The 20,308-nt window shown below is 37.8% G+C and overlaps 1 long non-coding RNA gene across 1 annotated transcript in view; it reads right to left on the bottom strand.

Moving 5' to 3' along the window:
* Nucleotides 1–17,385: 17,385 nt before the first annotated feature.
* Nucleotides 17,386–20,308, bottom strand: part of LOC136751797 (uncharacterized) — a 44,982-nt gene continuing 42,059 nt past the window's right edge. Inside the window, exon 3 of the long non-coding RNA XR_010817074.1 lies at nt 17,386–17,869. This is a non-coding gene — a long non-coding RNA (uncharacterized LOC136751797). The remainder of the gene's footprint in view (nt 17,870–20,308) is intronic.

The following is a 20,308-nucleotide window of genomic DNA, read 5'->3' as shown; positions in this document are numbered from 1 at the left end:
AGAGAATAAATAAAGATGAAGGAAAAAGAAAAAACACAAAGCAAAAAATGTACTGTGAAGGGAAATCCAGCCAATAAATATAAAACCTGATCAAATAAATAACACTGAGTTCTAAAATCCTAGTCTGATTAAATTGAACGTAATATTCTGTAATTCATGCTTTCACAATAAACCAGGCGCACAATCAAATAAACAGCGAGGCTATTGAAATCCACCTTTTTACATATGCTGTAACTTCTCAGGAAAAATTAGCTGCAAGATTTCTGTTTCCGTAGCCCGGATAAACAACGCAATCCTTTTCATCCCTTTCAGACACTGTCCCATTTTCTTGCGGTGTGAAAAAGTTTCTCCGCAAGTTTCTCTGCACCGCCAAAACTTGTTTTGAAAGACTATCTGCCACCTTCTTATTATTTATTTATTCACTGGCATAGTGAAGCCTAGCACTGAAATTACGCTCTCCATTTAAGAGCAAAAGGATTGCTTCAATTATATTTGTTAGTCCGATTCTGGGCTCTTTTATCTCTGGGCTGTTGCAGGATTATGATAAAATGGAGAGGACAGCTTTCCCAATGCTAAGGATGAAGTTGGATGTGCAACTAATTATGTGTTGCGTGAGAACATACATTATGGCATTTGCAGATTCCGAATCATATCGTGACGGCTGTCCTCTTGGGACGATCAAGACCAGCTCCTACCATAGAGGAAGGTGGATTAATAAAATGTAATGAAAAAGAAAGAATGAAAGAAAGAGGGAAAAAAGCGAACGCAATGTGTGCAGCAGATTATAAGAGGTGTGTTTCAACACAGACAATGAGAGTACTGTGTGTCTGTCAGTTTTGTTCAGCTTCACTTGGCTGCAGAAGAAGAAGTAGAAGGAAAAACAACGATTCACGTTCACGTTCATATTCACGGTGCGGTCGGGAAAATCAAGCACTCCACACACACACGCCTTGAGAAAACACACGTTGAAAATCCGCCATATGTTTTAAAATAACTGATAAAAACACAGAGCTCTTGTGTATTACTGTATTACAGCATTTGTGGTGTTAAAACACTGTATGACAGAATAAACCGGACCCTGCATGATTCATAAGGCCAAGCTATCAGTTATGCATCGGAAGCGTTTGTGTCTGTTTCCTTTTCTGCTTTCTAGCAGTGGTTTGATTTCTGCCCTTTTTAATATGACAGAAATGACACAGATGTGAAGAAGATGTGCATCCACAATTCTGGAGTGCTTGATTCCAATTTGAGCATTATGTTCTCCCTCATAAGGGGCTGGATTAAATCAAAACTTTGACCCACCCACTAATAGAAAACTACAAACCTGTTCATCATAGCAGTTACATTTATGATTAGAAGAAAGTGTCATCTTACTCAAAATGAAGCCGCAACTGAGTACAATTCTGTAGTTTTCTATTAGTGGGTGGGTCAAAGTTTTGATTTAATCCGGCCCAAGGAGAGAATGAGGTTGATAGTGGGGCCAATTTTTTTTTTCTATCCCAGATACTCCCTGCTGCTCTGGGATAATGCTTCGGTTCTCCATTCACATCTCTCTCCAATGATATGTGCAATAGCAAAAGTGTCCTCCACTCAGGGACTTGAGTATGAGGTAAATATATTGTAGGGCTGGTTTGGTTTTACTGGCCTTAACTTTCTGCTGGGTTACTGTGCTCAGCATCTCTCAACATCTCAGCACAGTTCTGAAGACCACACTCCCTTCTCTGGCTGACACTCTGTGGATGTTTTTTAAACAACTAATTATAAAAAGAGTATTCAGGAAGCATTTTCTTCCACTCTAAATGAAACGCTCATGGTCTGATTTTTTTTTTAAGTAAACTAAATAAATAAATAAAATAAAAATTCCTTACATAAAATCAAACGGAAATGTTAACACAGTCTACAGGGACTCTTAAAGTAGTAACCTGAAAGATTTATGTGACACTTTACAACTCCTTTGCACTTCTTTCTGATTAGGATGAGTGCTAACTTAGGTTAGGTAGGTACATGGTTTATGAATAAAGCCCAGAGTATATTAACAGAGTAGCAGAACTTGTGGCTGTGTGCCTCACAGTAATATAAAAATATGAGGAAAAAGCTACTGGATGTCTCTATAGTACTCGGTATTAAAATATTGTCTGTGATGTCAATGTACTGTATGTCTTTGATCTTCACTCTTCCCCTGACAACATTCCTTGAATGGTTATTTTCTTTAAAAAAGAGAGGTTCTCTCCCAACTCAACTCTTTTCAGTTCTGTCCATATTTATACTATTTATATCTGCCCATCAAAATGATTAAGAATACAGTCATTTGCAAACTAACTCATATATATATATATATATATATATATATATATATATATATATATTGTACAAAAGAATACACCCAGTGTTACTTGTTTGATCACAGAAGCACTTTTATAAAATGGTTTTCCTTCCCTTTAATATTAAATTTGAAGTTTGATCTATTTTAATTTCTCTTTACAAACAAATATGAAAATGTGTTATAGTTACCACTAAGAGCTTGTGAAGTTAAGTGACAAAATGAGTTCTACATTACAAATACCAAAAAAATCACTCCTACTTGATAAAACTGGGTCTGAGACTGAAAAAAACGCTTCATATTGAAATTGCTTTCCCTTCTCTTAACAGCAGCAACAACAAAAAAACAGGATTCCACTGATATTAAAATTTAGTTATCAAACAAGAGGGTGATTTTTTGTGCCCCCCACAAAAGACTTCAATATCTGGAATTGAAATCAAGTATTTTGCTCCCTTCTATGTTTTCAAGACTGTTGATGAAATCCGATTATAAAATTGGACACATGGAATGTGGACTGAGGGAGATTTCTCATATCACCTCCATGCCTGAATATTGAGGAGATTTTGTATTAAGTATTAACTATGCATCTGATGCCCAATATATCAAAGGCAAATACATGAAAATCAGGGCATCACTGTCGAATGCAGAAATGAAGTTTCAGCGTAAAACTTTAAGTATGAGAAATACTACATACATACTACAGACACCCATCCTCGTGTTTTGAAACTTTCAGTATTTTAAAATGGAATTTTCAATATGCATTAATGCCAATTGCAAAGTTTCATTTATAAGCTATAAATCGTCCAGCTGCAAATTATCATAATATTCAGCATAGAGAATCCGCCACTGATTTTTTTTTATGATAATTACAGATTTGAGCACCATCCGCAATGGTGCTCTCATTACAGAAAGCCAAGATTGTCTCTCTGCCTGCTCCCCTGCCACTGACACAAAGATCCAGGCTCCCTCTCAAGTGAAACACAGCAATACATTTATAATAAAGCCAAAACCTGTTATTTCAATTGACCTTTTTCACATCAAGCTGTCAATGATCTCAACTGAGGACATAGAAAATCCCCTTCTTGCGGGTCGAAGGCATTGTAATGGTTATTTGTTTTAGAACATGGCCTTTAGGAAGAAGGCAGCCTAAATTTGGAGGAAAACGTAAATGATGTGACAGGGCATTTAGTCCAAGTGCATTTAAAAATAATAAGAGCTCAACAGCCAGGAGCAGTTATGGAAATTGCCAAAATGGTTGGGGGGGAAGCCCGGGCATACAGCAACACTTCTTCCTAATCCAAAAATGTATAATTACAGCCTAATGTGGCAGTCAGAACTCAAGTCATTTAACCTGCATAAGGAGTCTTGTCAAAGTATCTTCCCCCCTTTTTCATGGACTGCATTTTGTCCAACTGGGTCGGTTTGCAGTGGTCAGTAAAAAATAAAGCGCCAGCACCTTTTTACCCATGGAAGGACAGTGGCTGAGGGACGACGTGACAGAGGTTTTTTTAATCGTAAGGCTGAACCCAGAGCCAGTATTGCAAATTGCAAGGGTTGTCCAACTGAATACAGGGACACAAATGTGAACTTGGTTAAAGCAGCTCTCGAGCTAAATGAAGGCAGCGGTTCATATTTTGGAATAGTTTCCAAACTCCTGCTGTCACATCTATTACAGCACGAAACCTCAGAGTCGCAGTTTATTAGATTGTGATGAAGGGCCTCTTCGAGTGTAGGATTAAAAGTAGTTATGACTGACCTAATGGTCTAATCCTACTCTGGACTGTTGTTGTGTTCAGAGACTAATTTTCAATACCAGAATAGATTGGTATTAGTAGTAGTAATAATAATAATAATCTCCTCATTCCCAATATTTATTGAAATATAGATATATTTTCACTGAAGTAAACATAAAGGTACAAATCCCACATTTCAATGTAATTTTAATTACCACATGTATTTATTTATTTATTTATTTATTTATTTATTGTAGCATTTCTTTAAGTCTGTAGATAATATTAATACAAATAATAATTAATAACAATTATTTAGAATTTATCATGAAAAAGCAGTACACTAACTATCATCATCAGTGGAAGCAGAACATGGACAAGACAAGTCATACAGAACAATGCAACAGAACAGAATATAGCAGTCATTTTTACCTTTCAAAGCATGGGATATAGATTTCAAGTGCAGTATGTTGAAAGTATCTGTGGACATGTGTGATACAGACTGCCAGGAACAGGCAACGCACATCACTGGAAAGAGACATCACACACACACACACTCGCTCCAGACACCACCATATTTACTATATGGTTATTAAGTGAGACATTTCAAGTATGGCATTACTTGTGCTTGATTTCTTAACTGACTTCAAATCTATAGGCATTTTTTTTCCAATTCGAATGCTTCAGAATACCCTAGTAACCTGCTTTGAAAAAGAAAAAAAAAATCCGCCTTCATTGCTACATTTGAAGTTTAAATAAGTTTATAATCATACTTATATATATATATATATATATATATATATATATATATATATATATATATATATATATATATATATATATATATATATATATAATTTGTTAACTGCTAATATGTTATAAATATGTTAATACAGTGCTATTAAGTTGTTATTAATCAGTATTATTTGTTAGTTAGCAGATAATACGCCATTTATTATTGCTTATATTTTAATGATATCTGCTACGGGTTGCATCAAAATAAAGATGGAAACAAATAATAAATAACTAACAAAATGAATCCATACATTCATGTTTTTATCACGTGATTGCTGACAACTTGTACATGAGGCTTAAAAGATAGTGTTACCGAATATAATGAAGAAAAAATAAGTCGCTTTTTTTCTGTGTGTTGAATAAGCAGTCTTGCCACAATCATGAGCACAGGACTGAGTGGTTTGAGTCCCAGGCTCCAGGCTTGGGGCTTGCCATTAGGCCCTGTTAACAGTGTGTTAATGTGCTCTTGCTTTTAAAAGGTTTGTTCACACACTTTCCTTGGTGACAGAAAAAAAAAAGTAAGCAATGGCTTGGCAGACTCAGACTAGAAATACATTTGCAAACAGCCATTAAATAAACCAGAGCTCTTTAACTTAACTTTATAACTGTCATTACGAGTACGGTCAAACTCCGCTGACAAAAAGGATTAAACTTTCTATAAAAAAAAAAAAAAGAAATGTTTAATGTCACCAGGGCCTGGATTAAATCAAAAAGTTGTCCTGCTCACGAATGTCAAAAAATAACTTGATTGTGTCTTTCCATGAGGTAGGAACAAGAAGCCTCTGGCAAACCTGAAATTAAGTGACTTATTCGCAGACAGAGATTTTGCAGGTGAGACCGAATATTGATCCTTTCTGGGCCTTATTTTGCTTTTAAAGCTTTGTCATTTGGTACGTTAAATTGGCAGCTTAATAATATAATAGCTCTTTTTTAATATATATCTCTTTGCCCCTGGGTAGGTTTCTATATTATTTACCTTATGTCTCCTGATGCTGTCATGCTATAGGAAGGATAACTGTGCTCTTAGTTCTGAGCACGAGGAGCACCAGATCAGTAACTGAAAGAGAAAAGCAGAGCGAGAGAAAGGATGGATGTCAAAGTAAAACGCAAAAGAGACGCTGCACTTTCCTCCTCAAGCAAAGTCTTCTATCGATACGATCTTTATAAAAATTAGATGATACATCAGAAGGCCAAAAGAGTTTCTTTGATTGTGGAACTACAGCTGAAAAATATATTAGTTAGTGTCCTGGGCTCCAAAAAAAAAAAATCCTACATCTCCCCTTCAGTGTCTAGAGACAGGAGAATAAAAATACTCCGTGTCATTCTCAATTCCAGTGATCTAAATGTACAAGAATTGATGGTGCCTTCCACCAAATGCTGTTATAGGCAACCTGGTTTGTTTATTTAATGAACACAGTGTCACAGCAGATCTGCGCTCTGATGCCTGAGTCTGTGGCAGGTGTTGGTGGCAGCTTTCCTGAAACAGGGGCAACGAATTAACAAATTCGATTTACATAATAGCCGCCAAAGACAAGCACCTCTTGCTGGATATTGCCCCCTTTCCTCAGAGAGGGCTCTCCCTGACTGTGGCCCAGATGTCGGGCTTCACGTCACGTCAGATGCGGGGAGAAGTTAGCCACGGCTTTCGGGACGGAAGCAATGATTCACCAGTCCCGAGACATTAGAAGACACTTTCCTGGTACTGAATCACATCAGTAGAAAAGCCCATTTTGAGGGCTACTGCAGAGTCAGGCGAGACTCTCCAGTCAAATGATATTAAACTACATAATTAATAAACCACTAGTACAATGTATTAGGTTAAGATCCCTACAGTTTGTAAAGAAGGATGATGTGCAGAATCTGTGTCTTACATTGAATAAGTGATCATAACTGCTTACAATTCCCTTGAGTTGGACCAGTGTGTGTGTATGAAGACTGTGAAAGTAGAAGTGAACAGAATCCAAGTCTTTTGTGCTCCTGTTATCCCACAATCATAGATTTTGAAGCTCCTTTAAAGAGTTTCCTTTTAAAACACATTATCAATATGAAAATCAAGGAAGAAATTAAGAACATATCTGATAATATGTTTCCACTTCCTGATAACCATAAAAAGGGCCTGTATTATTTTCACAGCAAGGTTAGGTTCTCTTTATTAGTGTATCTAAGGCTTTGAATTGCAACTCAACAAAACAGAACCTGGCTTACTGTACAATTGAACTCTGAGAGTAATAAGGAAAAAATGCATTTGCTTAAAAGCCAGGAGCACATGCCGGATTTTCATCAGCTGGAAGGGGTGGCTAACCGAGAGCCCTACTGTGTACATTTCAAATTATTCAATTGTATGAATGAGCATATGCTCGCCTTAGCATCATAAAGTTAAATTATGCACGTTCTAATTGGATTTCTTCTGGGTTTATTGAGTTTGAAAGACAGCAATGCACAATATAAAACAGATTTTCAACTCTCCTTTAATGTCACATTAAATTGTGACCTTTTCTCCGACGGCGTCTGTATTCACACGTTCAGAAGGTTAATTTATTTTGGAAAAGCCACAGTGGAGAGAATTAGAAGTGAAGCTTTGGGATTCCAAAAGTCACCGTTTGATGAAGGCTATCCAGCTTTGACGGACATACTTGAAGTGTTTGGAAATAGATTTACAACAGGCAAGAAATATCTGTTAAATTCTAACAGTAAATGCAGATATGTAACAATCAAGCACAAAGTTGAAAGTCTCACTTATTTCTCATTTCCCAGAAGAATTTGGAATTTACTTAAAAATACACTTAATTAACCATTTGAGTTGATGATGAGGATGATTATGATTGAGAAAATACTTTTAAACAGGTGGCTTACATGGTTTAACTATCAGTAACCTACAATGTTTTACAAACAAATACATACCACTCAGAGTGTAAATTGGGTGATTATCGTTCACGGGGGTGGAGTGGGGTTGCGGTACTTGTGATTTAATAATCGCAATTGTTTGTCCAGATCCAAATTAAAGATCAGTCTACTGACAACAGTCTATTTGCAAGGCCAAGCTCATTTTCATTACTCTACTCAGATGATCTTTAAAGGAAATGTTGACAGAAATTGTAGCTATATAGAGACAGTACAAAAAGAAAAAAAGAAACGGCTGTAAACCACAACAATTCATATGACAGCGAATTTGGATGTGATGCGATTGAGTGACAGGGGCGGGTCACAGCATAGGACCACAGCAAAAAAAGGCCACTCAATAGCCTAGATAATATAGTTTATTTATATTTTTCTGTACTAGTCTTATGTCAGATTTGGGAAATTTCTTATAAAATTCTGACACTGAATGTACAAAGGCAAATCAGAAGTGGGGATATACAATGTCCCGACTGGGGATAAAATGTAATGACCGGGGGGGATAAAAAAAGGGCAGAAGGGGGGAACATCCTCACCATCCTTGTTGGCAAATCACACCCAGATACCATGTCACAATAAAAAAACATTTACCCATTACAGTGAATAAAATGCTGTAAATTGTAGCACATGGTTATTCTTGGTTCAAACTCAGCAATCACTTTTCAAATCTCCCATCTCCCAATGGAGTCATTACAATGGAGAGGAAATATTATAAAACATAATTTAATTGAAAATGTTTTGTCTTATGAGAAATACTGACAATGCATATTAATATTTTAAACTGTCACATTCCCTTAATAACCCACTTCTAAAATCATATACCATGCAACACTTTGGGATTGTCATGCAACTGCGAAGCAAGGATAAAGGCCAAAACTTTCAGATCTGGAGGGCTCAGGGTGGTAAAAGCACTCAAATCCTAAACATATTCACAACATAACAATAAAAATCTCATCCTCCTGCACATAATTCATGCTGCCTTTCAACACTTGTAGGAGGACATTGGTTACGTGAGGTTTTCGTTCATTAAAAAAGGAAGAAACAAATTTCTATTTAATGCAGGGAGATTTTGCAGAGGTTCTAGATTTTGCATTTTTATTTAATCTACTCATTTCTTTATTTATTTTTGCAGGATAATTACAGCACTGAGCACAGCACCACAGCTTTCCTCTACCAAATTGTTTGTACCGTCATTATGCAGTAGCACTTCCTGGACATGACATATAATTATTAGCTCTACTTATTAGACTCCCTTCAGACTCGGTTACCATCCTCAATTGGCTCATGTTGGTGGAATCCCCAATTTAAAAAAAAAGATTGAGTATGTTCTTAACTATGTAATTAAACTTCCTACCATGTCACCACTGTTCTTAGTCTTAGTCATAAGTCTTTAGATGCATTGTCTAGTATAGTCTTCAGTCTCTGTAATTGTAATTATAATTTGAACAAGGCACTGACACAGTTTTGTGAGAATGTGTAACCAGTGAAATGTGAAACTCTGCTACATAGCGAACTGAAAAACGATAAGATATGTAGTCAATTATCTGATGCCCAATACAGGCTGATATCAAACAATAATATTATTTTATTGAAGAGGGCAAACATTTATACCAGAAAAAAGTGTAAGAAAATCCCCGGCATGTCATGTCACTGAAAGAACTGGGTCAGAGAAATGCCAGAGACTTTATGTTTTGGATGTATATTTACAGCAGACCACCTTTTGATTCATGTTTCTGATGTTGACTATTAAATATTGATAGACATCTGGTGCACCATTCATCCGTCAGCAAAAATTAGCGGCGCACTGAAGTCTGTCCAGTTTTCCTCCAAGTTGTACAGTACATACCGGGGCAAGTTGACTGGATTTACTCTAAATCAAGGGGTCTGGAATAGCCAGCGCATACTTTCAATCTTATTTTGCACAAGAAAGAATGTGCCTCAAAGGCATGCTGTTTTGGCAAGCCTGCAGAGCATATTAGCAAGACTACTGGGGCAGGAGGAAAATGTGCTTGCCTAACACTTTCGTTAATATTGTGTACACAGAAAGCTGTATGTATTTATTCCAGAGTGTAACAATAGTGGCTTTGTTTAGTCGTTTGAGGAGCAGAGAGTTGGAATACCATTTAGCCGTTTCTTTTTTTTATGAATTATTGTGTGGTGTACATATCAATAGATCGAATTAAAGTTTAAACCAGACATGGCAAAGTGGGGACACTTCAGTGCTGTAAGACAAACGTTAACTCTCCAGTTTTCCTATCACTGGGTGGTGCCCAATAAATACATATCTGCTTTCTGCATAAGTGTCTGCAACCAGCCCCTGCATAGGGCACAAAGCAGCTGCTGTGTTTGTGTCTGCTCAGTTTTGTGTCTGGTGTTGTGTCACATGCTGTGCACCCTTTCACTTTTTCAAGACTTGTTTTCACAAGTCAGGGCTGTGCATAACAAGTGTATGGAAAACCACTACAGACAGTGCTGTAAAGCCCTTTGTTTAATATGACCACTTTCTTGAATGAAGAGAAATCTGTTTAGTCTTGTAAGCTTTCATTTCTTAAGCACACCTCACAACTGTGCCAGGCCTGCATACATCTACAACTATCTCTCTCTCTCTTTTGTTTTAAAGGATAACTCAGAAATGTTCTACATTCAATAGACCTGCTTTCACTAAGCCTCAATTTATGTATGGCACGTTTCAAATATTTTGTATAGGGTTAAATTAAAAACATGTGGTGGAAGTGGTCCCTAAGCACAAGATAAATGTTTCTCTTCTCCATCATTTCAGGGAAGGATCCAGAAAATAACAGACCTAGGCTGCTAGGCCTTAAAAAAAGAAAAAAAAAATTGACAAGCCTCCTTTGTCTTTCCCTAATTATTCACGGAGAGGGCTGTACTTTTTCTTTTGTGATTTGTCAGTCGAGGTGTCCACAGGTAGACGCAGGCTGGCGGTGTTTATGACACAGCCTTTTGCGAGCCACACAGACGAGGTAGATGTCTCTCCGGCGTGCCAGGAATCAAAGGCAGCAAGCAAAATCACCTCCAGGTTTATCTAAGATGATGGCTCTTTAGATAAAAAAACAACAACAACAAAAAACAAAACAGCAACCTTGCGCTGCGCTCTAATCGCTTCAAATAGAGTAATGAATGAGACATTGGTGATGCGAGCTAACTTTCCTGTTCAGCAAGGTACAAGACTTGTTTGTGAGAATGGCTGGCAATTAAAAATAATTGGGAAGCAGGTTTGCCTCTAAATCTTCCAAGAGTGCCAGTTATGATCTAATGATGCTTCATTAGGCATGCTGAAAGCTGAGAGCTCTGTATGACAACGGCAATTAGGCAGGATCATAGGAAAAATCATTAAAAATACTCCGGCTAAGATTAGCTTTTCACTTAATGACCAATTCATTAGCTAATTGATTTCTTATTAGTTACAGGCAAAAAAGCCTGTTTGGGCTTCTGCACAGCTAATTAACATCATTTACACCATTAGTCAATCGCCTAATTTTCAGGAAAACAACTTTGGAATGGAGCATAGCTCTGAGGCTTTGGGCCATTTGCTTTACTGTGTTATTCTTTCTAATTTCGACTTAATATTTTCGAGGATGTATTGGTTTGGAAGCTCTTTTGTAATCAGCAAAGCAATTTATTTTGTGCACTTCAGTAAGGGGAAATATTCCTTTTGGCAAGGCAAAACAGTATAGAAGCATTTGCTATGGAGGATATAGAATCCCCCTGTCATGTTGCACGTATGTTATGCATTTTATATTTAATGCGGTAGCACTTTTGGGTTAATTTAACTCCCTCCTATAGATCTGAGGTATCCAATGAATACAGATATGTAGGCAAATGAATTATTCCTTATGGCCACAGAGACCAATTTTGACTTTTAAAGGATTTTTTTTAACACTTTTAACACGTTTTTTCCACACTAAAAGATTACTGCACATTATACATTAAGAGCTTCAGAAATTGCGAGAGGATCTTAACTTTCCTCTAAAGCTCACATCTTTGACACCATGCAAACACTGCCTGAACATTTGGGCATTGCTATTCAATAAAGTGTCATTAATTCAGCCAGATTTAATTTGGAAAAGTGGCTACGTGTGACGTTCCTTAAAAAATAAAGCACATGATCATGTCAGTTTGATTTTAATTCAGAATTAATTGATGATGAATTTATGGCAATTTAGCTTCACTGTCAAATTCAAAGCTGCTTTCTTCACCTTCCAGTGCATTAATTGATTTACAAGAGTACTGTTCAAGATTAAATCCTACCTAATGGCTCCCACTAATTTTATAATGTTTCCAAAATGGGAAAGAGCTGGCTGTGACAGGAGGCTTGATTGGAGAAAGATATATAGTCCCACTTAACACGAACACTCCCACACCAAAACGTTCCCACCGGACCATGTCCATATATATATTAAAAATGAAGTAAAGAGGTTAAAAGAAAATAAAAAAACGACTGTGCTAAATTAATTTTCCCACATCAAAGAACTGTCACTCGACAGACTTGGATGATTCACTGTCTAAACAAAAGGGGACAGGCTGGAAAGAAGAGGAGGACATTTGGCCCAATGCAACCTATTCCTTGCCAGCAGACTGAGCCCCGGGATGCTTCCTAATTGTATCTTGAGTGACTCCTGTACATCCAAAGCAGTCCTGTGCTATCTTGCATTATTTTTCGTTGTGCAAAACAATAAGGTGCAGTCCCATTCCCCTAGCCCTGTTTCATTGAAATGGGTAGAATTGACAAAGAGAGATGCTGTATACTGCGGCACAATGCCAAACACAAAACGGAGCAAAACCCACACACACACACACACAGCAGCACCTGATGCAGATGCTCCTGCAGAAAGCTGATGAAAGAAATAAGGAGTAAAATTTGTATCAGGCATCTGGATTCAAAAAACAAGATCCATCCACCAGCCATGTAACATATCGTATCTTTAGACTTATGGCCAAAACATTATAGAAAACTGCTAAAATAACTGGTCATTTGTAATTATTTTAATTAACATTCATTATTAACAAAAGCCTAGCGGATTTGCATCAAGTGATTCATATAAAGCGATCTGATAAAAATGTGTTTTAATATTGCTGTGTCATATAGATGCCAATCAGAGAACTGTATATTCAAGTACAAAATAAAGCAACATAAACCTTGCATAGTAATGAAAGTCACTCTACTTAAGATCACTTCTCCACCCCACAACAAACATCATTCTGTGAAGAATTCATGCATCTCCTTTACACAGAAATTAATACATCATTATATATCCCAACATAATTGTATTTTCTTTATTCTTGTATTATTAGCTTTCTGTAAATACCAACTCGGACCAAGTCTACATAGACTTTTGCAGTACACCTACAGAATCACCAGTCAACCATTTGCCCCACCCTGTTTTCTAACATCCTCATTACAAAGATACCCCAGCTCCTTTCATATCAACACACCATGCTGCATTGGATAGGGATAGTATACAGTCTAATGATAGTCGATACAGCTTCGAAGGCAGGTGGGCCGGCCAGAAACAAACACCCGAAACGAAGGGTTCCTAAGTGTTTGTTATGCGAGGTAGGCGTTAGAGTTCTTAATCTCTCCCGGCAGTAGAGAATATCCAATCCACTAATCAGGCTCTGAGCCCAGGAGGAAGGAGCTCAGGGTGACAGATGGGAGTAGCTGAGACTGCGCTCGGGGACTCTTCCACAGATGGTTTTTCCCATCTCAATCCACAGCACTGAAAGACCACAGGAACCAGCCCCTGCCGGCTACATACCACGTACCACGCACACAGCCTCTTAAGCACTGGTGTCATTGTGAATCCCGCCTTTACTTAATCTTAACGAGTTGTGCTGTTTGTGACTTTCTCCTTCCTAAGATGGGTGCATAAATCACCCGCTCTAAAAGACTAATGCCACCATCTTTAGCTTTCATAGACAACCAGAGGGGCTTTTTTTTAAACAGTTTAATTGCATGATTGAGCAAGTGTAGCCCACTCTAATAATGCGTGGCTGTATGCATGTCAAATGGCTTTATGCTCCCTAATTGACGTGAGAAACCCTTAGCCAGGGATAAAGCTATGGATAGCATAAGCTTAAATGGAAACTCAAGTGGAACTCATCGGTCTCCAAAGGCACTGTTAGCATGTTGGGAGATGTGCATCCAAAGGAAATTTGATGCATCTCCACATTAGCAAAATGAACTATAGCTATCAGCAATAATAGACAGGGACTTCTTTAGTCAAATATAGTTCACTAAATTACTCAGAAAGCAAATTGATTCTATACTATCTTTCTATTCATCCACCTCAGTGTTGATCAGTGTTGGTATAAATAAATGTATGCCCCATAATCACTCTCAAGAGACAGTGTTACTGATGAGGTCCCATGAGTGAGAGGGGCATGTATCTTTTTTGTTTGTTTGTTTGTTTACCCCGCAACTATGTGATATGACAGTACATTTTACATCCATTGCATGAAACATATTTATCCACAAATTAGCGTGTCTCTAATGAAAACTTTTCCAAAACTCCCCCCCATTCTCTTGTACCTCTAACTTTAGACATTAGTGTTCAAAGCTGTGCCTTCACAACACACACACGGAAAATTACTGCTCTCCTCTGTCTTTAATGCAAAAGACTGCAAAGAGATCTGTAAACAGAAACAGAGTTTAAAGGAATGGGAAAACTACCTCCTTACAGTGATTGAAATATTATACCTTCATTAAACCCATTTGTTTGCTTTGGGGATATGTATCTGGGGATCATATTTAGCATATGAATTCTGTCCACCAGGAGCATCTGTTTTCAGTTAAGATAATGGGTCTGGTTTAATACCAAAGCACATTATGATATTTTTGATAAAGAATTTAACACAGTTAATTGATACTTTTTCAGGGCCTTTTAGAAGTTTTTTTTTTGGGGGGTGTTTAATGTAGGGCCTTTGTATGATTTATCTTGCAACAGAAAGCCTCTACATTACGAATACAGTAATCTATTTAACCTACAGTAGGATGTAGTGAATTTTCTGCTGCTATATCTTACCTTCACCGCTTGGCTTCCTACACAAAATGTTACTGTAGCAAACACATACGTAGCAAAGACATGCTTGTGAGAAAATGAGAAATAAAGAATTAAACTTCTGAGCATACAGTTTGTGTGTGTGTGTGTGTGTAGGTGCATGTGTGTGTGTCTGTGTGTTTATTTTTTTATTTTTAAGTATTGATTTGCACTTTATGGTTTTATTGTACTGTATGTTCTTATTTCCCAGGGGGCTGAGAGAGACAGATGCGCCTCTGATGTCATAAGGTAAACAGACTCCCTTTGCTCAATCCATATTGTCATGTCTCAGCCTGGAATGAACACAGACACAGCTCTCTTCTGTAAGGTGCACTTGACAAAAAGCTTCAGAGCAGGTCAATGGTGTTACCCTGTCTCATCAAAGCCACACACTTTGCATGTGAGCTGTTCCTATGTCATTCTATTCTGCCAAAAGCTACCTGGAACACAGATGCAGGATCTATATATTGTGACAAAAGCATGGAAAACAGCAAATATGCTCTGCAGATCAACCTGAAACATGCACCAAAAAAAAAAAAAAAAAAAAACCATATTAGAAACTGCTCTCGCTTTTACTCTTGGCTCATCAAAGGAAATGTCACTCAGGAATGTCCAAATGACCTGCTGTAAACAGTGCCTTTTCAAATCAAAATGTAATGTGAAAATTCCAAGCCCTGAAATTGGCACTTTAAACAATCAAATCAAATTGACATGTTTTTAGTATTGATTAGCAATGTGTTTGTTTGTTAGCCAGGTGTATATTTGATTACAGATGACCAGTATCAGAGATCCGCTGATTTTGATTTTGATTTTAATCTCTTTATGTCAATATTGATAATTTTCTTATTTCAAAATCAATCACTGCACAACCCCTGTATGAAGTATATATGGGAATAGTACCACTTTTAACTGCTTAAAAACAAGTCATTAAAAAAAAAAAAAAAAAGTAATAACTAAAGGCTGTCTGGGACTGTGCTGCACCAACACTTGCATGACTCCTTATTTTCATTAGTACGTGCAGCCTGAAATATCAACAACAGCTTCTAGTTTGTGTTTGCTCAGCGTAAATATTATTGAGCAAAATCAGATATTACTTGTGTACCTGGGGAGTGTTCATTATAGCATGCTGTTACTGTATAATGTAATCCCCAGTGAAGAGCTTAGAAGCACTAATAGGCTTGTATTGAGCTTGTTAGCCCCTGTAGTACAGAGAGCACGGTTTGATTTATGCAGTCAGGTGTGGAGCAGGGTAAGGACAAGGCTTCATGTTGCATCTTTGCTGCTGTTACAAAATAATACGAGGATAATATGAGTGGAGGGCTCCGATGGTCTAACTAGTCTGAAAGGTGCATTACATCAGTGCCGGCCTAGAAGAGTACACTGTACTGGCTCCTGCGGTTGTTTCCCTTTCAAACTGACCACTGCTGAGGCACGGAATGGTAATTCACTTTCAAATGATGCCCGTTCAATGTCTCGTACCAGTACAGAGGAAAAACTAAACGCTGCCACCCGTCGGAAGGAGAAATGGACAACCCAAAGAGAGAATGCGTCAGCCTGGCCTCAGTCTCGATTTCAGTGCCGAGGAGCCTGACCTATTCACTGTGACACTGTTCAATACAAAACAGCGGGATCCCTGGCCTTCTCATTACTCTATTGCTAATAATGTTTCCAAAGCAGGCATGGAGAGGGATCACTTTGTTCACCCACGCAAACAGGAACGCCCGTCTATCAGTTCGGCTTGATTACCGAGCAAAATCTTTAATGAAGACAAATTAACAGCTCAACAGCAAATATAAGAAAGGAAAAAACATGCTCTTCACAACACAGTAACCAATTACCTGGATATTACCGGGAAGGTGTTGGGGGGGACAGAACCTGCTTGTCTAGTCTACCAAGGGGAGTGTTTTTTGAAGCCCCAGAAATGTACACTGGAGGGGAGCGAGAGAAAGGATTTGTAGGGCTCGGATACTTTATCAACTTCTGAGTTCTTGAGAGACAGATTAGCTTTCATTACAGGAAGAGGCTGGGATACTGCGCGACGTTACACCAGCAGACATGTGGTAAGGTTTACAAATCCTTCCATGATGACCAACATATAATGTCTTTAAACAGGGGAGGTTGATTGGTAATGTAGTTAATGCCGTTTTGGGCGCGTCTTACTGCGTTCTCCAGTTAAAGGGGAAAAAAAAATGTTTTTGTAGGAATTGTAAATGGATTATGATGTTTTCCCAGGAAACCTGCCATGCATTTCAAGGGCTAATTTCAATTTCATGTCTCGTTTGGGTTTGAAGCGTGTGGACTAAATAAAAGGTGTTGGTTCCATGTCAAAGAAAGAAAGAGAGAGAGAGAGAGAGAGAGAGAGAGACAGAGAAAGAGAAAATGTAAAGCCGCAAGGTATTTATGTCTGCTGGAATTATGTGGAATTTGTTTTCGTGCAGTCTAGGAGTTTTACTGAACTCTCTTTCGTGGACTTCAAGGAAGTGTTTGGCTTGGTTGCTTGCCATTCAACCTTGGACACCCATGACTGAAATTCAGACAGGTTCATAAGGGAAATACATGGGGTTGTATCAGTTTAATACCCTAGTGGACAAAGGTGAACATGACAACAACCAAAGAAACTCAAAACAAGGCCATAATTACATTCAATACAGTGTCAAACCACTTTGCAAATAAATCAACGGTGAAGCTATGCCTCACATTCACCTAAGAAGCTGTTAATGTCTTGCCTAAGCAGAGTCCCTCGTTACTGCAAGCCAACAGAAGCTGCAAAATCCCTGTACTGTGGAAAATAAAGTTTGAAGGGATTCTACAATCATTGTTTCAGACCATTTGTTTACAGCCATACGGAGAACCTTCTAGCGATCGAAACTGAACCGTTATTTATTCCTTCTATAATTATTTTGCTTCCCAGGAACCTCTGGGTCAGAGATGGTTTTCTTAAGCTGTACCTCATTGTTCTGTGAGATTTTTCATGCAAGTTGCTGTAGTCTTCAAGCATCAGAAGAAGCTGCATCCAGATGTCAACGTCCCATTTCAAAGCCTTTCACCTTGGACCAGGCAGCGTCTCTATGCTAAAAGAAAGGCCTGATTAAAAAGACAACAATGGACCACTTAAGGAAAAATGAGCATCAAACAGAAACTCCCAAGGATATAAAGTTAGTCGAGGCATGTGGTATTAGGTTCTAATAATAAGAACCGGCTCCCTATCTCTTCCTCTCCATTTACGTGTAACTTATTCTGTGCGTTTGTGCTGCCATGTAAGGAGATGCAAGTGTACAAGACATTTTTCAAAGGGATGCCAGATGTGCCCCCCTCCTCCTCCTGATGACATTGAAAACACCATTACCCCACAGTGCAACATCTTGTTGGGTTGTGACTGCAGGTGGCAGAAGATTATTTTCTTTTCTTTTTCATTTTCTCACGAGGAATTCTCTGTTAGGTTCTGGGAGCACCCGTGCTGGTGCTAGGAAGTCCTAATGAAAATGTGGATGGGTTCTGAGACTTTGCTAAACAGTACAGCAATTGTACATTGGAATGTAAACTTATAAAGCAATTCATTGGCAAATTCCTAACATTTGTTAATGGATTTAATTATCATTTTATTTCTTTATCAATTTCTTATAACACATTTGCTTTCATTATCTTTTTCTAGATGATTGCTGTTTTACGATTTATTGTTTTGGTTGCCTTAAATATATGTGTATGCTTATATATGTGTGCTTGAATATGTATATTTACACATGTATATTTTTCCCCCCATTTATTAGTTCTGTTCAGTGCTTTGTGATTTTTCTATGAAAAGCACTATATAAATAAAATGTATTATTTTTTGTCTGATTAATTGACACACAATGAGTCCCACATCTTATTCAGAAGGATAATAATTACAGTGTGAAGCTAAAAAATCCTTCTACACATCTGTTTATGTAACTTTATTGTTTGTAAATATATCTTTCGGATACAATGGGATCAGAATCAGGACACCGTGCTATACATATTGGTGAAAAGCGCAACAGAGCAATGGGAAGGAGTGTTATGAAAAGATGAAAGTCTGTCTGAATGTTTCAACTTGCACATTACATGAACTGAAAACCACGTGGGAGGTTGTTAAAATGTTGTGTAGCATCTTTAGTCATATAAGGAGGTAATGTGAAGGTCGGAGGTTGTTTTGTCACTGCACAAACAGGAGATATATTAAAAAAAACAGACAGCACATTTTTAAAGCACCAAAATAATTCTATTCTATTCAGTAAAATGCAATAACCCTCAGGATGCAATTTGTGTGTGATTGGTTTTTCTCAATGGAATAATTACCCTAACACAAAGCTTTTGCAGGTCTCGGCCATCAAACCCACTGAAATGTTATGGGATAAGCTTAACAACATAAATATGTTGGAGTCAATCAGATTCAGATACAAGTTGTACATTATAATAGCTAATTTCTGTGAATCCCCAGTTGCAAACAGGAAGAGAGATTTTGGCAAGGAAAAAAGCAAGAACCCCAAAACAACAAATCAATCTTTTCTATTCCTGTTTGGGATGCGTAGTATATTTTCACACAAATCCTGTCCTTAGATGTATTTCAGAAAGAGTCCCCTTAATGTTGGGAAAGTTTAATGAAGTTTTTAAAGTATAATTAAGTGTGATGAGAACACCTCTTCATGTTATAAAGAGTGTTGGCCACATATAAATAGATTTAATTCTTTGGGGTGCCACCCAACGCCATGGAATTACATTTTTCCATGGCTTCTCAAATCACCAGACATTAAATGCATTGAACGTGGGTTGGCTGTTCCTTGACACATTTCCCTCCCTTTCCCGGGACTTCCTTGCTCCGAGTGTGTTTCAGGAACGGGCTGTAATCCAACAGGAGCACTGGCTGTTGATGTTACCCACACAATATGCTGCCTTTGCATTAGGCCAAATATTGCCAGTCCTTTCTTACTGTGCAAGACAAAGTTTTGCCAGACCTGGTCACTATGTATTTGTGTCAAGTCTCTGTTCACTGTTGATGGCTTAAATTTAGCCAGGGACAGCCTAGATGGAGAAGAGTGGGTTTCACCACCACTGCTTTAACTATCTCTTTTTTAATTAACTAAAACATTGGTGCGGTTGCACACTTTTTTTTAAGCTTATACATGTGTTTACTGTGCATCACCATGCTAAAGCACATGGTATAAAACATTGCATCAGTATGCTTCAAAGATTTTTGGGATTTTGGGATGTACCATAAAGCTTCAAAGCTTTATGGTACAACAAAAAGAACCACACTAATGAAACAAAGAAACAAAACAGCTCAGTGCCAATGAAGCCAAAAAGTGCATGTAATATGTTTGACTCATTAGCTATGCCCTGTTAAGAGAATAAAAGTAAAGAGAAGACGCTCTATGGTTAAAACCACACACAACATAAGGGAAATTGCCCCTTCAGTACAGGCAAGCTAACCTCACCACTAACTTGTTATCTGAGATTCATTTCCATATTCAATCATTTTAAACTTTGCATTTTAA

This window comes from Amia ocellicauda, chromosome 6, assembly GCF_036373705.1.
Source record: "Amia ocellicauda isolate fAmiCal2 chromosome 6, fAmiCal2.hap1, whole genome shotgun sequence".
Taxonomy (NCBI): domain Eukaryota; kingdom Metazoa; phylum Chordata; class Actinopteri; order Amiiformes; family Amiidae; genus Amia; species Amia ocellicauda.
Note: the sequence above shows the minus strand (reverse complement) of the source record. Positions and strands in the feature narration are given on the sequence as shown.